This window comes from Schistocerca piceifrons, chromosome 2 (assembly GCF_021461385.2).
Source record: "Schistocerca piceifrons isolate TAMUIC-IGC-003096 chromosome 2, iqSchPice1.1, whole genome shotgun sequence".
NCBI classification, from domain to species: Eukaryota; Metazoa; Arthropoda; class Insecta; order Orthoptera; family Acrididae; genus Schistocerca; species Schistocerca piceifrons.
In genome coordinates, this window is record NC_060139.1 from 645,861,903 (window position 1) to 645,873,930 (window position 12,028).

Here is a 12,028-nt window from a genome sequence, read left to right on the forward strand (position 1 = left end):
CCTTGATTTTTATAAGGCTTTTGATCACGTCAGTCATGTGTTTTTAGATCGTGTTTTAGGTACAATAGGTTTTAACGCTTCATCACGTGGTGTTCTTGGCAATTTGTATAGGGGAATAACAGCTCGGGTGTCAGTCAATGGGCAGCTGACGCCGCCCATTGCTATCCGCCGCGGAGTGCCTCAGGGTAGTCCGCTCTCTATGTCTTTATTCGTATTGTCCCTGGAACCGCTGCTTCGGACTATTGCTCTCAAGCTTCAGGGTATGTCCCTCTCTGGTGGGAAGCTCTCTGTTAAGGCATATGCGGATGATGTCGTTGTTCTCCTCCGTCAACGTGATGATATCCCGTTGTTGAAAGGGGCGGTTGATGCATACTGTCGTGTCTCTGGAGCGCGTCTCAATCAGGGTAAATGTAAGTTCCTTGATATTCGAGGATTTCGCGATGCTGACGTCCCTTGGGCCACTTTTGTCGATCGCCATACGTCCTTGGGGATTATCATTGATCGGTGTCCTTTAAAAATGGCGGCTCTCAATTGGAAATCTGTCACCGAGAAGATACAGGGGGCTCTGATGGTCCATGAGCAGCGCTCTGCTACCATTTTGCAAAAAGTCAGAATTTTAGACACCTACGTTCTATGTAAAGCTTATTATGTTGCTCAGCTGTTCCCACTTCCCATGATGGTGGCGAAAAGGTTGCGCCAATTGTCTAGCAGGTTTATATGGAAGGGCCATCTATTCAAGTTACGTTACGAGGTAATGACGAAACCGCGTCTCTCCGGAGGCTTGGGCCTCTCTGACATTACTCGCAAGGCGTCTGCTTTGTACGTCCGCCGAACGACTCTAATTGTTACGCAAGAAGTGACTTCAATTACATCCAGGATTTTTACTGTTGTGCGTCCGGCGAGCCTTGCTCCACCTGTCGATGTCGGACGCCTAAATTTTAAGTTGAAACACATTCGGGAATTTTACATTGCGGTGAGTTACCTCGGTGACGTCTTCTTGCGGCGACCGGTGCCAACGACCAAGGGCTTGATTGCCCGCTGGGAGGGGCTGGCCGGTCCCAATCCAATAGAACTGGCGTCTCCATCTGTGTCCTGGAGGAACGTCTGGAAGAACGTTAGTCTGCCGATCCACTCTATGGCCGTGGCGTCCACGTGGTATAGGGTAATAAATAATTTGGTTCCCACCAATGTACGACTGCACCGTATTGGTCTTTCTGACACGGACACCTGTACTCGGTGTGGTCTCCTGGATACCCTTGAACATCGATTCACCTGCTGTGGGCACCTTGCTAATTGGCGTTGGCTCAGGAAACAACTTGCTTTTGTCACTAGGTCTGCTGAAGCCGCTTATACTATTGACATCATCGTCCGGCCCGATTCTTCCTTTTTTCCGCGGACGAAGCTCCATACCGTCATGTGGTTGATTGGCCATTTCGTACATTTTGTCAACAGTTGTCATGAAGAGGATGGACACCTAGCGTTTCGGCAGTACATGCTTACTGCTTACTGGCAGCGCTTGCGATTGCCAGGCCTCCGAGATGATTTTGCCAATATGCTTAGCCTGACATTTGAAAGAGAGGGTGTTGGCTAAGGTCACCTGTGTGAGCCATTTTCTTTTATACAGTTTCTGGATTTGCCGCCTTTATATATGTTTCTTCTCTACACCAGGACTGAAGTTTTCGTGTTTTTAATCTTTATTTCAGTCAGCAGTCTACATTATATAGTCATGTTTTAGGATTTTAATTTCAGTACTGTAAAAAAAAAAAAAAAAAAAAAAAGTGGTTAAGGCGTTGGACTGCTAATCCAATGTGCTCTGCACGCGTGGGTTCGAATCCCATCCTTGTCGATGCATTTTACGTGAAGCACGCGTTTGCGGTCACTCCTCCGTGCGAAACGCCACTCAGTAGTAACAACAACGCGTGTACGTGGCAAATAGCGTGTGAATGAAATACGAGACAAAACTGCCCACCAGATGAAAGCGCACAACATTCCATAGCGTATGCCCTTCGAATTAAACATCATTTCGAGATCTACAAACCAATCAAATTTCGGCTGCAGCTACGAGTATGTTGGTATTTGCGAACGACGAGCTCTAATTTATATTTAAGTGCATACCTGTCGCAGTCATTTTAACGTATCGAGCCTATAATAATCCATCTGTAGCACAACTGTCGCCTTACGACAGTTTGTTTCAAGTGAGGCCGCCATCTACAGAAGCGATTTGGCAGGGCCCACTGGAGAGACTTGACTTTGCAGCCATCCGTCGCTAGTGGCCGACCAAACACCAAGCTCCATCGCAAACAGCAGGACAATCTTGGGCTAGGGGGAACGTCAAAACCTTGCAAGCAATATCAGTGTAGCGTATCGAGCTGTACGTTTCGTTGCAGTAAGTCTTGGAAAAGAATGCACAGCACCTTTCTCATTTGCATTAGACGACACTGCATGTCGATACAATGCTTATTCCTGCAGTAAATAGGTGGGCCGGTGATTTTGCCCCGATCGGATATCGACGTGGACGGATGCTGTCATTAAACGATTCGCGAGTGGGAGCTTGGTCGGCTGCACTGCGGCTTGGAATTAGACGTTAACACCGGCCCAGTACGATGTTTTGAATGCGTTTTCGAATCGACAAATGTCTTCTTTCCGCAAGCACTAGCCCAAGACACAGCTGTTGTACCAGCAGACGAGGTGGCCGAGTGGTTAAGGCGTTGGACTGCTAATCCAATGTGCTCTGCACGCGTGGGTTCGAATCCCATCCTTGTCGATGCATTTTACGTGAAGCACGCGTTTGCGGTCACTCCTCCGTGCGAAACGCCACTCAGTAGTAACAACAACGCGTGTACGTGGCAAATAGCGTGTGAATGAAATACGAGACAAAACTGCCCACCAGATGAAAGCGCACAACATTCCATAGCGTATGCCCTTCGAATTAAACATCATTTCGAGATCTACAAACCAATCAAATTTCGGCTGCAGCTACGAGTATGTTGGTATTTGCGAACGACGAGCTCTAATTTATATTTAAGTGCATACCTGTCGCAGTCATTTTAACGTATCGAGCCTATAATAATCCATCTGTAGCACAACTGTCGCCTTACGACAGTTTGTTTCAAGTGAGGCCGCCATCTACAGAAGCGATTTGGCAGGGCCCACTGGAGAGACTTGACTTTGCAGCCATCCGTCGCTAGTGGCCGACCAAACACCAAGCTCCATCGCAAACAGCAGGACAATCTTGGGCTAGGGGGAACGTCAAAACCTTGCAAGCAATATCAGTGTAGCGTATCGAGCTGTACGTTTCGTTGCAGTAAGTCTTGGAAAAGAATGCACAGCACCTTTCTCATTTGCATTAGACGACACTGCATGTCGATACAATGCTTATTCCTGCAGTAAATAGGTGGGCCGGTGATTTTGCCCCGATCGGATATCGACGTGGACGGATGCTGTCATTAAACGATTCGCGAGTGGGAGCTTGGTCGGCTGCACTGCGGCTTGGAATTAGACGTTAACACCGGCCCAGTACGATGTTTTGAATGCGTTTTCGAATCGACAAATGTCTTCTTTCCGCAAGCACTAGCCCAAGACACAGCTGTTGTACCAGCAGACGAGGTGGCCGAGTGGTTAAGGCGTTGGACTGCTAATCCAATGTGCTCTGCACGCGTGGGTTCGAATCCCATCCTTGTCGATGCATTTTACGTGAAGCACGCGTTTGCGGTCACTCCTCCGTGCGAAACGCCACTCAGTAGTAACAACAACGCGTGTACGTGGCAAATAGCGTGTGAATGAAATACGAGACAAAACTGCCCACCAGATGAAAGCGCACAACATTCCATAGCGTATGCCCTTCGAATTAAACATCATTTCGAGATCTACAAACCAATCAAATTTCGGCTGCAGCTACGAGTATGTTGGTATTTGCGAACGACGAGCTCTAATTTATATTTAAGTGCATACCTGTCGCAGTCATTTTAACGTATCGAGCCTATAATAATCCATCTGTAGCACCAAACACCAAGCTCCATCGCAAACAGCAGGACAATCTTGGGCTAGGGGGAACGTCAAAACCTTGCAAGCAATATCAGTGTAGCGTATCGAGCTGTACGTTTCGTTGCAGTAAGTCTTGGAAAAGAATGCACAGCACCTTTCTCATTTGCATTAGACGACACTGCATGTCGATACAATGCTTATTCCTGCAGTAAATAGGTGGGCCGGTGATTTTGCCCCGATCGGATATCGACGTGGACGGATGCTGTCATTAAACGATTCGCGAGTGGGAGCTTGGTCGGCTGCACTGCGGCTTGGAATTAGACGTTAACACCGGCCCAGTACGATGTTTTGAATGCGTTTTCGAATCGACAAATGTCTTCTTTCCGCAAGCACTAGCCCAAGACACAGCTGTTGTACCAGCAGACGAGGTGGCCGAGTGGTTAAGGCGTTGGACTGCTAATCCAATGTGCTCTGCACGCGTGGGTTCGAATCCCATCCTTGTCGATGCATTTTACGTGAAGCACGCGTTTGCGGTCACTCCTCCGTGCGAAACGCCACTCAGTAGTAACAACAACGCGTGTACGTGGCAAATAGCGTGTGAATGAAATACGAGACAAAACTGCCCACCAGATGAAAGCGCACAACATTCCATAGCGTATGCCCTTCGAATTAAACATCATTTCGAGATCTACAAACCAATCAAATTTCGGCTGCAGCTACGAGTATGTTGGTATTTGCGAACGACGAGCTCTAATTTATATTTAAGTGCATACCTGTCGCAGTCATTTTAACGTATCGAGCCTATAATAATCCATCTGTAGCATTTGTTTCAAGTGAGGCCGCCATCTACAGAAGCGATTTGGCAGGGCCCACTGGAGAGACTTGACTTTGCAGCCATCCGTCGCTAGTGGCCGACCAAACACCAAGCTCCATCGCAAACAGCAGGACAATCTTGGTCTAGGGGGAACGTCAAAACCTTGCAAGCAATATCAGTGTAGCGTATCGAGCTGTACGTTTCGTTGCAGTAAGTCTTGGAAAAGAATGCACAGCACCTTTCTCATTTGCATTAGACGACACTGCATGTCGATACAATGCTTATTCCTGCAGTAAATAGGTGGGCCGGTGATTTTGCCCCGATCGGATATCGACGTGGACGGATGCTGTCATTAAACGATTCGCGAGTGGGAGCTTGGTCGGCTGCACTGCGGCTTGGAATTAGACGTTAACACCGGCCCAGTACGATGTTTTGAATGCGTTTTCGAATCGACAAATGTCTTCTTTCCGCAAGCACTAGCCCAAGACACAGCTGTTGTACCAGCAGACGAGGTGGCCGAGTGGTTAAGGCGTTGGACTGCTAATCCAATGTGCTCTGCACGCGTGGGTTCGAATCCCATCCTTGTCGATGCATTTTACGTGAAGCACGCGTTTGCGGTCACTCCTCCGTGCGAAACGCCACTCAGTAGTAACAACAACGCGTGTACGTGGCAAATAGCGTGTGAATGAAATACGAGACAAAACTGCCCACCAGATGAAAGCGCACAACATTCCATAGCGTATGCCCTTCGAATTAAACATCATTTCGAGATCTACAAACCAATCAAATTTCGGCTGCAGCTACGAGTATGTTGGTATTTGCGAACGACGAGCTCTAATTTATATTTAAGTGCATACCTGTCGCAGTCATTTTAACGTATCGAGCCTATAATAATCCATCTGTAGCACAACTGTCGCCTTACGACAGTTTGTTTCAAGTGAGGCCGCCATCTACAGAAGCGATTTGGCAGGGCCCACTGGAGAGACTTGACTTTGCAGCCATCCGTCGCTAGTGGCCGACCAAACACCAAGCTCCATCGCAAACAGCAGGACAATCTTGGGCTAGGGGGAACGTCAAAACCTTGCAAGCAATATCAGTGTAGCGTATCGAGCTGTACGTTTCGTTGCAGTAAGTCTTGGAAAAGAATGCACAGCACCTTTCTCATTTGCATTAGACGACACTGCATGTCGATACAATGCTTATTCCTGCAGTAAATAGGTGGGCCGGTGATTTTGCCCCGATCGGATATCGACGTGGACGGATGCTGTCATTAAACGATTCGCGAGTGGGAGCTTGGTCGGCTGCACTGCGGCTTGGAATTAGACGTTAACACCGGCCCAGTACGATGTTTTGAATGCGTTTTCGAATCGACAAATGTCTTCTTTCCGCAAGCACTAGCCCAAGACACAGCTGTTGTACCAGCAGACGAGGTGGCCGAGTGGTTAAGGCGTTGGACTGCTAATCCAATGTGCTCTGCACGCGTGGGTTCGAATCCCATCCTTGTCGATGCATTTTACGTGAAGCACGCGTTTGCGGTCACTCCTCCGTGCGAAACGCCACTCAGTAGTAACAACAACGCGTGTACGTGGCAAATAGCGTGTGAATGAAATACGAGACAAAACTGCCCACCAGATGAAAGCGCACAACATTCCATAGCGTATGCCCTTCGAATTAAACATCATTTCGAGATCTACAAACCAATCAAATTTCGGCTGCAGCTACGAGTATGTTGGTATTTGCGAACGACGAGCTCTAATTTATATTTAAGTGCATACCTGTCGCAGTCATTTTAACGTATCGAGCCTATAATAATCCATCTGTAGCACAACTGTCGCCTTACGACAGTTTGTTTCAAGTGAGGCCGCCATCTACAGAAGCGATTTGGCAGGGCCCACTGGAGAGACTTGACTTTGCAGCCATCCGTCGCTAGTGGCCGACCAAACACCAAGCTCCATCGCAAACAGCAGGACAATCTTGGGCTAGGGGGAACGTCAAAACCTTGCAAGCAATATCAGTGTAGCGTATCGAGCTGTACGTTTCGTTGCAGTAAGTCTTGGAAAAGAATGCACAGCACCTTTCTCATTTGCATTAGACGACACTGCATGTCGATACAATGCTTATTCCTGCAGTAAATAGGTGGGCCGGTGATTTTGCCCCGATCGGATATCGACGTGGACGGATGCTGTCATTAAACGATTCGCGAGTGGGAGCTTGGTCGGCTGCACTGCGGCTTGGAATTAGACGTTAACACCGGCCCAGTACGATGTTTTGAATGCGTTTTCGAATCGACAAATGTCTTCTTTCCGCAAGCACTAGCCCAAGACACAGCTGTTGTACCAGCAGACGAGGTGGCCGAGTGGTTAAGGCGTTGGACTGCTAATCCAATGTGCTCTGCACGCGTGGGTTCGAATCCCATCCTTGTCGATGCATTTTACGTGAAGCACGCGTTTGCGGTCACTCCTCCGTGCGAAACGCCACTCAGTAGTAACAACAACGCGTGTACGTGGCAAATAGCGTGTGAATGAAATACGAGACAAAACTGCCCACCAGATGAAAGCGCACAACATTCCATAGCGTATGCCCTTCGAATTAAACATCATTTCGAGATCTACAAACCAATCAAATTTCGGCTGCAGCTACGAGTATGTTGGTATTTGCGAACGACGAGCTCTAATTTATATTTAAGTGCATACCTGTCGCAGTCATTTTAACGTATCGAGCCTATAATAATCCATCTGTAGCACAACTGTCGCCTTACGACAGTTTGTTTCAAGTGAGGCCGCCATCTACAGAAGCGATTTGGCAGGGCCCACTGGAGAGACTTGACTTTGCAGCCATCCGTCGCTAGTGGCCGACCAAACACCAAGCTCCATCGCAAACAGCAGGACAATCTTGGGCTAGGGGGAACGTCAAAACCTTGCAAGCAATATCAGTGTAGCGTATCGAGCTGTACGTTTCGTTGCAGTAAGTCTTGGAAAAGAATGCACAGCACCTTTCTCATTTGCATTAGACGACACTGCATGTCGATACAATGCTTATTCCTGCAGTAAATAGGTGGGCCGGTGATTTTGCCCCGATCGGATATCGACGTGGACGGATGCTGTCATTAAACGATTCGCGAGTGGGAGCTTGGTCGGCTGCACTGCGGCTTGGAATTAGACGTTAACACCGGCCCAGTACGATGTTTTGAATGCGTTTTCGAATCGACAAATGTCTTCTTTCCGCAAGCACTAGCCCAAGACACAGCTGTTGTACCAGCAGACGAGGTGGCCGAGTGGTTAAGGCGTTGGACTGCTAATCCAATGTGCTCTGCACGCGTGGGTTCGAATCCCATCCTTGTCGATGCATTTTACGTGAAGCACGCGTTTGCGGTCACTCCTCCGTGCGAAACGCCACTCAGTAGTAACAACAACGCGTGTACGTGGCAAATAGCGTGTGAATGAAATACGAGACAAAACTGCCCACCAGATGAAAGCGCACAACATTCCATAGCGTATGCCCTTCGAATTAAACATCATTTCGAGATCTACAAACCAATCAAATTTCGGCTGCAGCTACGAGTATGTTGGTATTTGCGAACGACGAGCTCTAATTTATATTTAAGTGCATACCTGTCGCAGTCATTTTAACGTATCGAGCCTATAATAATCCATCTGTAGCACAACTGTCGCCTTACGACAGTTTGTTTCAAGTGAGGCCGCCATCTACAGAAGCGATTTGGCAGGGCCCACTGGAGAGACTTGACTTTGCAGCCATCCGTCGCTAGTGGCCGACCAAACACCAAGCTCCATCGCAAACAGCAGGACAATCTTGGGCTAGGGGGAACGTCAAAACCTTGCAAGCAATATCAGTGTAGCGTATCGAGCTGTACGTTTCGTTGCAGTAAGTCTTGGAAAAGAATGCACAGCACCTTTCTCATTTGCATTAGACGACACTGCATGTCGATACAATGCTTATTCCTGCAGTAAATAGGTGGGCCGGTGATTTTGCCCCGATCGGATATCGACGTGGACGGATGCTGTCATTAAACGATTCGCGAGTGGGAGCTTGGTCGGCTGCACTGCGGCTTGGAATTAGACGTTAACACCGGCCCAGTACGATGTTTTGAATGCGTTTTCGAATCGACAAATGTCTTCTTTCCGCAAGCACTAGCCCAAGACACAGCTGTTGTACCAGCAGACGAGGTGGCCGAGTGGTTAAGGCGTTGGACTGCTAATCCAATGTGCTCTGCACGCGTGGGTTCGAATCCCATCCTTGTCGATGCATTTTACGTGAAGCACGCGTTTGCGGTCACTCCTCCGTGCGAAACGCCACTCAGTAGTAACAACAACGCGTGTACGTGGCAAATAGCGTGTGAATGAAATACGAGACAAAACTGCCCACCAGATGAAAGCGCACAACATTCCATAGCGTATGCCCTTCGAATTAAACATCATTTCGAGATCTACAAACCAATCAAATTTCGGCTGCAGCTACGAGTATGTTGGTATTTGCGAACGACGAGCTCTAATTTATATTTAAGTGCATACCTGTCGCAGTCATTTTAACGTATCGAGCCTATAATAATCCATCTGTAGCACAACTGTCGCCTTACGACAGTTTGTTTCAAGTGAGGCCGCCATCTACAGAAGCGATTTGGCAGGGCCCACTGGAGAGACTTGACTTTGCAGCCATCCGTCGCTAGTGGCCGACCAAACACCAAGCTCCATCGCAAACAGCAGGACAATCTTGGTCTAGGGGGAACGTCAAAACCTTGCAAGCAATATCAGTGTAGCGTATCGAGCTGTACGTTTCGTTGCAGTAAGTCTTGGAAAAGAATGCACAGCACCTTTCTCATTTGCATTAGACGACACTGCATGTCGATACAATGCTTATTCCTGCAGTAAATAGGTGGGCCGGTGATTTTGCCCCGATCGGATATCGACGTGGACGGATGCTGTCATTAAACGATTCGCGAGTGGGAGCTTGGTCGGCTGCACTGCGGCTTGGAATTAGACGTTAACACCGGCCCAGTACGATGTTTTGAATGCGTTTTCGAATCGACAAATGTCTTCTTTCCGCAAGCACTAGCCCAAGACACAGCTGTTGTACCAGCAGACGAGGTGGCCGAGTGGTTAAGGCGTTGGACTGCTAATCCAATGTGCTCTGCACGCGTGGGTTCGAATCCCATCCTTGTCGATGCATTTTACGTGAAGCACGCGTTTGCGGTCACTCCTCCGTGCGAAACGCCACTCAGTAGTAACAACAACGCGTGTACGTGGCAAATAGCGTGTGAATGAAATACGAGACAAAACTGCCCACCAGATGAAAGCGCACAACATTCCATAGCGTATGCCCTTCGAATTAAACATCATTTCGAGATCTACAAACCAATCAAATTTCGGCTGCAGCTACGAGTATGTTGGTATTTGCGAACGACGAGCTCTAATTTATATTTAAGTGCATACCTGTCGCAGTCATTTTAACGTATCGAGCCTATAATAATCCATCTGTAGCACAACTGTCGCCTTACGACAGTTTGTTTCAAGTGAGGCCGCCATCTACAGAAGCGATTTGGCAGGGCCCACTGGAGAGACTTGACTTTGCAGCCATCCGTCGCTAGTGGCCGACCAAACACCAAGCTCCATCGCAAACAGCAGGACAATCTTGGGCTAGGGGGAACGTCAAAACCTTGCAAGCAATATCAGTGTAGCGTATCGAGCTGTACGTTTCGTTGCAGTAAGTCTTGGAAAAGAATGCACAGCACCTTTCTCATTTGCATTAGACGACACTGCATGTCGATACAATGCTTATTCCTGCAGTAAATAGGTGGGCCGGTGATTTTGCCCCGATCGGATATCGACGTGGACGGATGCTGTCATTAAACGATTCGCGAGTGGGAGCTTGGTCGGCTGCACTGCGGCTTGGAATTAGACGTTAACACCGGCCCAGTACGATGTTTTGAATGCGTTTTCGAATCGACAAATGTCTTCTTTCCGCAAGCACTAGCCCAAGACACAGCTGTTGTACCAGCAGACGAGGTGGCCGAGTGGTTAAGGCGTTGGACTGCTAATCCAATGTGCTCTGCACGCGTGGGTTCGAATCCCATCCTTGTCGATGCATTTTACGTGAAGCACGCGTTTGCGGTCACTCCTCCGTGCGAAACGCCACTCAGTAGTAACAACAACGCGTGTACGTGGCAAATAGCGTGTGAATGAAATACGAGACAAAACTGCCCACCAGATGAAAGCGCACAACATTCCATAGCGTATGCCCTTCGAATTAAACATCATTTCGAGATCTACAAACCAATCAAATTTCGGCTGCAGCTACGAGTATGTTGGTATTTGCGAACGACGAGCTCTAATTTATATTTAAGTGCATACCTGTCGCAGTCATTTTAACGTATCGAGCCTATAATAATCCATCTGTAGCACAACTGTCGCCTTACGACAGTTTGTTTCAAGTGAGGCCGCCATCTACAGAAGCGATTTGGCAGGGCCCACTGGAGAGACTTGACTTTGCAGCCATCCGTCGCTAGTGGCCGACCAAACACCAAGCTCCATCGCAAACAGCAGGACAATCTTGGGCTAGGGGGAACGTCAAAACCTTGCAAGCAATATCAGTGTAGCGTATCGAGCTGTACGTTTCGTTGCAGTAAGTCTTGGAAAAGAATGCACAGCACCTTTCTCATTTGCATTAGACGACACTGCATGTCGATACAATGCTTATTCCTGCAGTAAATAGGTGGGCCGGTGATTTTGCCCCGATCGGATATCGACGTGGACGGATGCTGTCATTAAACGATTCGCGAGTGGGAGCTTGGTCGGCTGCACTGCGGCTTGGAATTAGACGTTAACACCGGCCCAGTACGATGTTTTGAATGCGTTTTCGAATCGACAAATGTCTTCTTTCCGCAAGCACTAGCCCAAGACACAGCTGTTGTACCAGCAGACGAGGTGGCCGAGTGGTTAAGGCGTTGGACTGCTAATCCAATGTGCTCTGCACGCGTGGGTTCGAATCCCATCCTTGTCGATGCATTTTACGTGAAGCACGCGTTTGCGGTCACTCCTCCGTGCGAAACGCCACTCAGTAGTAACAACAACGCGTGTACGTGGCAAATAGCGTGTGAATGAAATACGAGACAAAACTGCCCACCAGATGAAAGCGCACAACATTCCATAGCGTATGCCCTTCGAATTAAACATCATTTCGAGATCTACAAACCAATCAAATTTCGGCTGCAGCTAC

The 12,028-nt window shown here is 48.3% G+C and overlaps 11 non-coding genes across 11 annotated transcripts; all 11 read left to right on the top strand.

The window, feature by feature from the left end:
- Window positions 1-2,682: 2,682 nt before the first annotated feature.
- Window positions 2,683-2,764, top strand: Trnas-gcu. Its single transcript has one exon. It is a non-coding gene; the product is annotated as a tRNA-Ser (tRNA).
- An 836-nt stretch (window positions 2,765-3,600) lies between these two features.
- Window positions 3,601-3,682, top strand: Trnas-gcu. The gene has a single exon. It is a non-coding gene; the product is annotated as a tRNA-Ser (tRNA).
- Window positions 3,683-4,406: 724 nt separating this feature from the next.
- Trnas-gcu lies at window positions 4,407-4,488 on the top strand. Its single transcript has one exon. It is a non-coding gene; the product is annotated as a tRNA-Ser (tRNA).
- An 816-nt stretch (window positions 4,489-5,304) lies between these two features.
- Trnas-gcu lies at window positions 5,305-5,386 on the top strand. The gene has a single exon. It is a non-coding gene; the product is annotated as a tRNA-Ser (tRNA).
- Window positions 5,387-6,222: 836 nt separating this feature from the next.
- Window positions 6,223-6,304, top strand: Trnas-gcu. Its single transcript has one exon. It is a non-coding gene; the product is annotated as a tRNA-Ser (tRNA).
- An 836-nt stretch (window positions 6,305-7,140) lies between these two features.
- Trnas-gcu lies at window positions 7,141-7,222 on the top strand. Its single transcript has one exon. It is a non-coding gene; the product is annotated as a tRNA-Ser (tRNA).
- An 836-nt stretch (window positions 7,223-8,058) lies between these two features.
- Trnas-gcu lies at window positions 8,059-8,140 on the top strand. The gene has a single exon. It is a non-coding gene; the product is annotated as a tRNA-Ser (tRNA).
- Window positions 8,141-8,976: 836 nt separating this feature from the next.
- On the top strand, window positions 8,977-9,058 carry Trnas-gcu. The gene has a single exon. It is a non-coding gene; the product is annotated as a tRNA-Ser (tRNA).
- An 836-nt stretch (window positions 9,059-9,894) lies between these two features.
- Window positions 9,895-9,976, top strand: Trnas-gcu. The gene has a single exon. It is a non-coding gene; the product is annotated as a tRNA-Ser (tRNA).
- Window positions 9,977-10,812: 836 nt separating this feature from the next.
- Trnas-gcu lies at window positions 10,813-10,894 on the top strand. Its single transcript has one exon. It is a non-coding gene; the product is annotated as a tRNA-Ser (tRNA).
- An 836-nt stretch (window positions 10,895-11,730) lies between these two features.
- Trnas-gcu lies at window positions 11,731-11,812 on the top strand. Its single transcript has one exon. It is a non-coding gene; the product is annotated as a tRNA-Ser (tRNA).
- The last annotated feature ends 216 nt before the right edge of the window (window positions 11,813-12,028 follow it).